Raw genomic sequence first — 11,384 nt, 5'->3', positions numbered from 1 at the left:
GCCACACTTTGTTTTTTATTTGTTTTGGGGAGAGTTTAACCCATTTTGGGCATTATGTTATGCTTTAGCTGTTGAAAAATAGCAGACCTACAAGCTCATAGCGCGCCACCGAGTGGCGCGCTACGAGCTTGTAGGGCTGCTATTTTTGAAAAATCGAAGAACGACTGACATAGAAACATAGCTTTTTCAGAAAACTGTCAGGATGTAGAAGACATTTTTTGAATCTGATCTCAGGTCAAAATGGGTTAAGAGGTTCCACTTGACTGGCCTCCAAATACCGACTGCAAGGGAAGCTGTTATTAACAGGTTTTATCCCCCTCTACTCCACTCTCTGCTGTCTACTAGCCTTATAGGTTTCATATTATCGGTAATGTTTGCAGGACAACAGATAAGAAATAACTAAAATGTAGTTATTTGTTTTCCTCAGAGTGGCAATGAGGGTCTGTGTGTCTGGAGGTAATCTTGCACACACAAACAACTCAAAAGACATTTTTGCACACTGGCAGTAGTTAACTTTCACTCATTTTTTCCAAATCTTTATACTTTTTTGATTTACTCACCGCGCCATCGCGGCGGCGGTCCACTCCTGTTGGCCGACCGCTCAGCAGTCCACGTTGATGTCCGTTTCAATAATGAGTACCACAGACGGAAAACAGTCTAAGTCCAAATTTCATTCTGACCCCTCCACGAAAAGGCCTCGTTGTCCTGAATCCTTATCTATCATTTATACATTATGTATCAATAGTGTGGACTTAGACTGTTTTTCGTCTGTGGCATTATTAACAACTCATTTCCTTATTGCTCGGCTGATTGCATTTTATTATTTATTGAGAATGCTCCTCAGTACGTTAGTTACATTTCTTAGTTTGTACCGTATCTTACCGACCTTGAATATCAATAATAAAGAAGATAAATGTTCTTCCCTGGGTTCATTTGATTATAGTTCCATGCTCCCCACAATCACAGCATTGGACTATGCTTCACTCTGATAGGCCCATTTCTAAATTTGTGTGGACACTCATGTCTCAGACTTATTGCAGCAAGCCAGAGCTGATGCCGGCCTTTCGTTGCCCAACTTCCATATATTACTGGGTTTTCACTGTCCAGACGCTTTTAATATGGTTTTACTCAACAACTAAAGTTTCTTGGCAAGAGCTTGAGTAGAGTTTGGTTCATCCCATAGAGCTGAGAGACCTTTTGTAATAATTGATTGCATTTTTATAGAACTTTTCTATGCACTACGTGCTTACGCAAGTGCAAACGTTGCGAAGTCCGCTTCGGCTGACTCAGCGCCGTTGACTTTTGACAATACAAATAATTAGGATCACAGCATTGCCCAATTCAGAGGACAATTCAACCTTCTATTCCTGCTGAGATATAGACCTTTATTGTATTTCCCAATCAACATACATCTAGTATCCCTATACAGATTCCATATCTTACAGCTTTCCTCTCAGTAGTCCAAAGACATCGGAGATCAGTCATCCCAGCAGTTTACACAGCCTCCGCCTCCAGAGGAGTCTGTGTCGTAATCTTCATCCTCTGAGCTCAGGTCCACATGTTCTCTAGGGTTCGAACTCTCTTGGTGATCTGTGACAATCCGGTGAGATGTGGATCTGCTGTCGCCGGGCAGTTGGTCAACTGGTTCTGACGGATCCAGGTCAGCTAGAAGAACACACAGTACACCAGCTTGGTAAATTAAGAATGAATTTACATGGGGGCTACTGGTATCTCTCAAAACACCAGTGCTCATGGAATGGAATATATACCTTGTGGTGGACACTAGATGGAGGTGTCTCACCTCAGAATGGACACTGGTTCGGTGGAGATAGGGAAGTGATATAAGGAAGTACCTGTGTACCATGAATTCAATTATTGTGACCGTAGATCACATTTACCATGAAAAAATGCATTTACGTGTGTCATGTCACACCTCCATTATGGTCACGCCACGTGACATCACGTCTCATGACATCACCACTCCATATATGGTCATGCCTCGTGACATCACGCCTCCATATATGGAGCTGACCTGTTCTGGCATTCCATATGTTGATCCTTGAACCAATAAATATATATATATATACTACATCATATTACTCATAACACAAAACTAATCATAACAAATAATAAACACACACGTGACCGCAGTCCACGTGACACACACACACACACACACACACACACACACACACACACACACACACTACACCAGGCCTGGTGGAGACAACAAAGGGAACACGAGTGCACACATGGCCTTCCCACATCTTGTGATTTATACCATATTATTTTGTATTTCTTGTCATGTATTTCTTGTATAATGACCCTAGGGGGCCAGGGAAAAAAAGAACGCATGTACTTACTGTGACACACCCGTGAGGACTGCACATCACAATACCTCACAAGGAAGGCACAAGCTGAAACGCGTTGGTGTATTTTAATATAATCTAGCTTTAATTTATAAAGGCCTTTTACACTTATGTGGATCTGGATAATTTATGGTAATAACTTTTCATATTTTCTGAAGCTTGGCAAGTGGCTATGGCAGTTTTTAGCCCAAGGAGCGTTTTTGGTACAAAACTAATGCTTGGAATTAGAATCATGAAAACCCCCTAGTAAGTTTGACACACATGTTACTTAAAGCATAATGAAATGTCATTTTTGCCTTAGGTTGTTAATGGTATGTTCACATATAAACCCCTATAAAATAATTGCTCAATACCGACAGCAAGTGGATTAATCATGAATGTATATTTTAGGCCAATAAAAAAAACTATAGGCCTACCAAATTTCCCACTCCACACCCCCCCGGCTGCCGGACTACTGTGACGTTAAGACACACTGGAAGATAAAGAGCTACCTACCAGAAATATGTTTCTGTATCCAGTCCCTCAGTGCTGCTACTGAGGTGAACACTGCTGGTGTTTGGAAATGGAAACTTCCACAGCGTTCATTCCACTCGCTGCTCCCTGTCTCCACCTGCTGGCCTTCACTCCTCCTCAGACCCATGAGCACATAGTTGGAGTCAGCTCTTTGGCACACCAAGCTTGTGCCCAAGCTGTGCTACAGGAGTGGCAAAGAACAGAATTGTATTTGTACAACTATAGTGTATACTTTTCTCCATTCTCCTTCCTAACCTTGTTATCTAAATGAGGCATGCATATTTTTGAGGGGTGCTAGCCCCTCCTATCTATGTCCAGCTTTTGGTGTACTAGAGCGGTGCCTGTTGGGCACTGGTCTACTTGGAACGATGCAAGTTGGGAATGCATGCCCAACCCATTCAGTTATATGTGTCGCTTGTATGCCAATATATGGAGTTCTTTGTCAGGCATGCCCAAATATGGAGTCTAAGCAGATGTCAGAACATAATTGTGATGTCAGAACAGGCCAGTCAGGCATGCCCAAATATAGAGTCTGGGCAGGGGCCTTTTTGGGTCGGTTCTGGACAACCGTGGGTGCGACTCGACACCGGGCACTGAACCCCCTGTGGTGGGGTGGAACGCGTGTCGAATTTATGCAGATGTCAGAATGATGTCAGAAGTCGGTGCGTCATGGCTCTGGAGCCCGTGTACGTGGAGTCTATGCAGTGATGTCAGAAGTTATGTCCTTTTGTGGCGGTTCTGGACAACTGTGGGTCCGACCGACTCGACACCGGGCACTGCACTCCCTGTGGGGATGTGGAACCCTTGTGTCGAATTTGAAGTCTGTGGGGCGAACGGTTCTCGAGTTATGTGGATGTCAGACGTACAGACGTACACACAGAGATGTGGTGCATTTATAGTTAGATGGCACAAACTTTGTCCTACACAAACATTAAATTCCCATTGATAATGGACATTTTTACGTCATAGTGTCTGATGATGATGTCAGTGTACGGCTAGTAATCTAGTAAGAGAGTGGCGACACTAACGTTGACTCCCATTGGAATGCGGAAGTGCTCATTCTATCTCAATGGGATATAGTTCCAATGTTTGGAACTATAGCCCATAGCACCCCGCTTTGCGGCGAGATCAAAGCGCGTCGCCACTCTCTTACTAGATTACTCTGGTCATGATGATGTACTGTACGATGATAAGAGCCCCCCCGTCATATGGCAACCAAGTCTATGGACCTTTAATGTTTGTTTACAGCCATTAAACGAACATTGACGACGCGAGACATCACATGGCCAATATAAATACATCTTGTGACTGGTTTTGTGCACCTACACAATAACACACTGTTTAAAGGAGTGAGTTGGTTTTAAATTACACATACAGTAAAGAAATAAACCTGGTGGTACAGTATGCCGGTGTGGGGTTCACCAGTATGCCCCAAGAATAGAAGAAGGTCACTTATATTTGCACTCCTAATTACACAATTAAATGAGTATCTTCACTCGGCCTTTGCTGCGTGTCGAAAGAAATGTGTATACAGTTTAATAAAATATGCAGGTGGTTCGGGCATCTAGTAAGGATGCCTCTCGAGCGTCTCCCTAGGGAAGTCCTCGATGCATGTCCCACTGGAAGGAGACACCCGGGCAGACCAAGGATGAGATGGAGGGATTATAATTATGTCCAAAATGGTCTTGATCGCCTCGGGGTCCCCCAGAATGAAGTCACTAATGTTGCTCTGGAGAGGGAAGTCTGGAGCTCTCTGGTGGAGCTGTTGCCCCCGCGACCCGACAGCGGTTGAAGATGGATGGATGGATTCAAACACATCCAACTATAATTTGTACAGTATATACCAGTGGTTCCCAAACTTTTTCATGTCAAGGACCCCCAAATTGACACTAATTAGCCCGCGGACCCCCGTTTGAAAAGATATGCCAGGGACCCCAATAAAAGAAGATTTGTATGTCTCTAGCAGTGATTTTCAACCCGTTTAATTTCAAGGACCCCCAGTTTGACATGCATTAGTCTACGGACCCCCATTTAATACCATTTCTATCTCTGGGACCCCCAATTTATATTGTAAAATCAATGCTAATTTAACTCTGAGAGTGTACAAATGGAACCAAATGGACTAACGGGTCCATTTGGTTCCATTTGTACACTCTCTGAGTTACAGACCCATAAGGGTCCATTTCGTTCCAAATGATCATATAGCTGGGTCCCCCCTGGAACGGCCTCAAGTACCCCTGGGGGTCCCCGGACCCCACTTTGGGAACCACTGGTATATACAGTAGGTTGTTGTTGATCTACTGTACAAGGTATTGCCACTAGAGGGAGGTATTTACCAACGAAACTGCTCTGCCCTGCATGAACTTAGTCAAATATACCAATCATTTATGTTACATTCCTTCGATTTCTAAGGGGTGCGATAGAAAGTACATGAGATCTGAAACAAGTGTTTTTTATATACAGTACATCTATATATTTTTGAGTGGTGTAAACCACTCCTACAACTGGCTTTTGTGTGCAGAAAAAAATGAGCATGGTTGCTATGTTCAAAATAATTTCTGACGTAATTAAATCACACCCGGGTGAACTGCATGACCGTAGCAACCATGGTCATTTTTTCTGCACAAAAAAAGCCAGTTGTGAAATCACATCCGGGTGTGATTTCATTACGTCAGATCAGAGCTGATCAGGCTATATAATACCTTACCTTATATAATACCTCACATTGGACAAAAACTCCAGCTGAATCAACTTCATGGTCACAAATCATCACATCAGAAGACGACCCTACCTAGCCAAAGATCTTTAAAGACGGAGTTTGCAAAGCTGACACAGCTGATCATGCTATATAAAACCTTACACCACTCAGTTCACACGGGTGTGATTTTTATGTATATAACAGGAATGGGGAAACAAATAATGAGGATGACACAGTGGGCTATAATAAACTAAAGTATGATGTTGTTAACATCTGCATATCCTGACTATAGCCTTATATTCCTTTTGTGTTGACCTTGATTGGCTCACTGGTCTCTTTTCCACCAAAATAACTTTGCTTCTAGAACTGATGGTTTATATCACATCTGCATCTCCTGAATAGTGACAGGACCACTTTGGTTCCCACTTTAACCAATTTTGGGCGAGAACCCATTTTGGTGTTAGCATTATGTTATGCTTTAGCTATTGAAAAATAGCAGATCTACAAGCTCATAGCGCGCCACCGAGTGGCGCGTTACGAGCTTGTAGGTCTGCTATTTTTGAAAAATCGAAGAACGACTGACATAGAAACATAGCTTTTTCAGAAAACTGTCAGGATGTAGAAGACATTTTTAGAATCTGATCTCAGGTCAAAATGGGTTAAGGCAATTAGAAGTATATTTTGGGTTCCAGTTCCGAACCAACCTTTAGGGATCTGAACCAATTAATTTGGTTCAAAAGTAGGCAGGACTAGACAGAACAGAACCGGTTCAACCCTGGTGTGGTGTTGGGTTGCTGTTGCTAACACTAGACAGAACAGAACCGGTTCAACCCTGGTGTGGTGTTGGGTTGCTGTTGCTTGCACTACAGTGGTGTTGGGATTATTGGTTTAGTGATAGTGTTGATTTTGACAGCAAATTTTGATTTAGTTTTATAGTCATAGTCTTTTGAATAAAATGTAATTAATTTTTTTCCTCATATTTTAGTCACCTGAAATGTTTTAGTGTTAGTCTAGTCTTTGTCAACTAAATAAAAATTGTAGTCGACAAAATCTACAGTTGATTTTGTCGCTAAAAAAGCATTTTGGCGCGTGCCTTGATTGTGTCGTAATGACAGATTTTACATTTGGCTGCACGCTGAAAATAGCAGATCTACAAGCTCGGGAAAATGGCAGATCTACGAGCAAGCTTGTAGATCTGCTATTTTCAGAGCACACCGATCGCAACCAAATAAAATGATTTCTTCTCCGCTAGTCAACACAACAATGACAAAATAGTCAGTATATTTAGTCATAGTTTTAGTCATCATGGCTTAGCTATTTATTTCGTTTTTGTCTGTGAAAAAGGTTTAGTGGACATCAATCAACAGTGGCTCTGTGCTGTTGCTCACCATACAGTGGTGTTGGGACTGGTTGTGTGCTACCGTTGCTCTGACACACAGCATGGCATCATGAGGCAGGGCAGAGGTGTAGTGCCGCTCGCACTCAGAATGGCTCATTACAGACACCTGGCTGGCATAAACCACGGTGGCATTCTTCAGGTCACCTACAGAAACATAAATGTTAACATAATCAAGAGTGACTGACTGTGCAAGCATGTGGGTGGTTGGTTATGATTACTGTATGTTAATGGAGTTTCTGCAAGTAGCAGTGACTCACCACATGTGGAAATATGCCCCATCTCTCTCTCTCTCTCTCTCTTTAATATAGTAAAAGTCTCATAATTTATTTCAATATGCTGTATCTACTGTAATTTTCTTCTCCTCTCCCTGAAACCTGTTCTTAACGGCTGTAAAGTTTGTATCTTATCTTATCTTAAGGCCAGTCCACACCAGTGTAACTCCCTGCAACATGCCACTACTACATGCAACCATTATCCACGCATTGGTGTGAACTGGCCGCACACACACACACATGCACAGGCACAGATTATTATCATATATAGTAGGATAATGGTAAATGCTTAAAAAGTTCATCTTCCATTTTTGGTGCCTCCCAACTCTGAATATATATCTAAATGTGAGTGTGAATTTGGATGTGCTGTATTTTGATTTCAAGCAGTGTGTATGTGCACTGGCAATGAACCCACCTACATATATAGGCACGCGTCTTAATCGGAATAATGTGCTCGGCTCTCAAAATAGTATGGAAGTATCTGCGCTGTAACAGTTAGTCAGTTGCCATACAATCACCTTTCGACCTTTCTCACTGTACCTCTGCCAGACCACACCACATTTTAAGACCAAGATGCCCAATTCCCATGGACACAAGTAGGCTAGCCACCCTGGGCAAGTGAGTGGTTTAAGGGAAGTAGCGGAATTTTGGCGGAATTACCGCCCAAGGAATTGACGTTGACGCTTTTTTTCCCCCCTTTTTTTTCCCCTCACTGTATATGTTTCTTTTCCCTTTTTACCTCCTTTATGATGAATTCCTGTTCTGTCTATAGAAGTGTCTATTTGTACGTCTCTAAATGTTTTGATGATTTGAACATGGTGGACCCTATTGGAAACAAGTGTAATGCTTAATTGGGTCGTCCACTCACAGTTAACAGCCTTTGTATTGAGTTTGTGCTTGAAATGTACTGTAATTCTGCAAACTGTTAATAAATTCTTCAATCAATCAATCAAAACAAATCTGTTACTTTCTCCTTGAATGAAACGAGTGTTTCAAAACACAACGTATCCAGGGGGAATACGTCCGGCGTATGTTCTGGCCTGACACTTCCGGCAAACACTCTCTGCCTTAGGTTGTGACCAGGCTTTTCTCTTCGCAGATGAGTAAGGCATGGGAACGAGGCTAAGGACGGTCTACATTACTAGGCTGATGCCATTGGGATTTGGGAATGAGCAGCTCCAGTAATGCAACACCCATTGTACCTGTCCCTGTTGTACACAGTGCCAGAGTAGCTGCCCTGAATTGTTGAGGGCCCCTCCTATGCCCAGCTTTCCGGGTCTGTGTGCACACAAACATTGGCCTGTGATTGGCTAGTCACTCCATAGCGATGATTTGATTGGCTGAGCAAAGTACGTACTGAAGATAAAAGTGAGGGCAGAAAAGTGAAGACGCCAAAAGTGATTGGCCGGAATGACATTTGTGATGATTTGATTGGCTGAGCACGGAATGTGATGTATATGATGATAAGAGCGGCCCTCACTTCACACGAGTGTGATTGTTTTTGAAGCGTTTGAATACATACAGTATACAGATATATACTGTATAGGCCTATGCTGTATACAATGTAGTGGATAAAGATTACCCGTTGGCTCCTCCCATCCTGAGACAGTGCACCGCTGGATGGAAAGGGTCTCCTGTTCTTCTTCTTTGTTCTGCATGCAGATGGTCTGGGCACGCTCCGTTAAGCTCAGTGGAGAACTGAGCTGCAGCAAGGCAGCGTCGTAGTCCCAAAGGAAAGGCTGGTAGTGAGGGTGGAGGAATACCCTGGAGACCCGACGCCTCTACAGAACACACATACAGTACGCACGCACGCACGCACGCACGCACGCACGCACGCACGCACGCACGCACGCACGCACGCACGCACGCACGCACACGCACACACACGCGCACACACACACACACACACACACATACGCAGTTGCATTGAACATCGGAACATATGCATAAAGATAACATTCATGATTTTTATTCTTGAAAAAAGGTTAAAAAAAATAGCAGCTTGTAGATCTATGCTATTTCAGCTTTTTTTCCAGGAAAGACATATTTTCAACATGGATTCATGACGATTATGATGATAATTGCGATTGTCTCAAATAATTACGATTAGGCGATTATGTAATAATTGTGACAGGCCTAGATAGAACTGACATCCTAGAAAACAAATGGGGAATTCAGGTCAAATGTCAGCTAAATCTTGTCCCCACACGTCTCAATATTTGCCATTGACAATGAAAGGAGAAATTAGGTCAGATTTCCGCCAAATATGACGTAAATTAAACATCAAAACATTAAACACCATTGGCAACGAAGGGAAACTTCACGTCATAAGTAGACGAGCAAATCGGCTAACCAATCAGATGTCGCTGGGCACGCTTGGCCAATAAGGGACCACCATTCTTGACGATGACGTACGATGATGATGAGTGCCCCTCACTTCACACGGGGGTGATTTGTTTTATTTAGAATGGGCCTCAGGACTAAATGGGAAAATGAATGTAAAGGGTCATCGTGCAGAACGTTATTCCGTGTCTCTGTTAGCCTGACATTTCCATTTGGTTTCACTAATGGTAGCGATTCAGGGCTGGAGCCAGGAGGCTATGTCTCTGTGGCACACAGAGAGAAACACACTACCTGTCTGTCGGGTCCTGTTGTCATCACCCACAGTCTGCTGGAGGCGTTCTCCTCTCTGACAGAGACGGACACACAAACACAATAATACTACAGTATATGAGCTGTCCGTGAGGCGTACTTGTGGAGGCAACCTTTGAAACAGGGCTCTTCATTGTTTTTCAGGCCAAGGACCCCTTAGCTGAGAGAGAGAGATGAAGCAGGGAAGGGAACCAAGGACCCCTTAGCTGAGAGAAAGAGATGAAGCAGGGAAGGCCAAGGACCCCTTAGCTGAGAGAGAGATGAAGACCCCTTAGCTGAGAGAGAGAGATGAAGCAGGGAAGGGAACCGCGCTGCATAAAGTATATTGTACAAAATTGTGTTGCATATTCAACTTTTTCGTAGATTCCACAGATTGCTTCATAGGAATGAAGGAATGGATGTCCGCACACTGAGTTGTAGCTCCCAGGAAGATTTATTTATTTGTTACAACGTTTCGACCTCTGTGGGTCTTCGTCAGGTATGACAACATCAAGAGGCGTATTATATACAACAGCATATGGGCAGGTCAACAATGAACAAGCTCTGTTGCAATGATGCTTGTTCATTGTTGACCGTTCATTGTTGATGTTGTGTACTCATACCTGACGAAGACCCACAGAGGTCGAAACGTTGTAACAAATAAATAAATCTTCCTGGGAGCTACAACTCAGTGTGCGGACATCCATTCCTTTTTCATTGTACGTATATTTTTGACCAGCACCTGCAGAATGTCTTGAGATGTGCTTGAGATGTGCTTCCCAAGTTGTTTTCTGTCCCATTATTATCTTTACTGACATTTGACCTGTGACTTGTGTGGTCTGAGGGAAGGGTCTTCCCATTGTCTCATGTGTTAAGACCCACCTACTAGGGAGTAGGAAATTAGGAATGTATTTAAGCTGAAGTCTGACTGAGTTGTGTTGAGTCAGTACATGGTGTTCCATTGCAACGCTTCATTGCTGGCTCCGTATTCGAATACAAGATTCTAATCTAGTCTGTCTCATTATGTTGTTTAACTGTGTTATAAGTGCTCTCCAAAAGATTCCAGAACAACAGTGCTATAGCCAGTGTTTTTGTTTACACATTATCTTTTCTCTGTTATAACATATGTGGTATTCTAAACCCTCAAGCCTTACTTGGTAAACTTAACCTTTGGTTCTGTACTTTGCCTGCTCTCTTTTTCCCCTCTACACACCACCAAACCTCTTGGCTGAAAATAGCAGATCTACAATTTCATGTAGCATGTAGATCGGATCGGCTGTTTTCTGCAAATGCCCCCCCCCCCCCCCCCCGAATACGGATGCGATAGTTGTTCAAGTGATGCATGTAAAAGAAAGTGTGTGTGTGTGTGTGTGTGTGTGTGCGCGTGCGTGCGTGCGTGCGTGCGTGCGTGCGTGCGTGCGTGCGTGCGTGCGTGTAAGTGTAAAGTGCGTGCGTGCGTGCATGCGTGCCCATGCAAAACGAGCGATTCGCTACACAGTAAC

The sequence above is a fragment of the Electrona antarctica genome (assembly GCF_951216825.1).
Source record: "Electrona antarctica genome assembly, chromosome: 5".
NCBI lineage: Eukaryota > Metazoa > Chordata > Actinopteri > Myctophiformes > Myctophidae > Electrona > Electrona antarctica.
Note: the sequence above shows the minus strand (reverse complement) of the source record.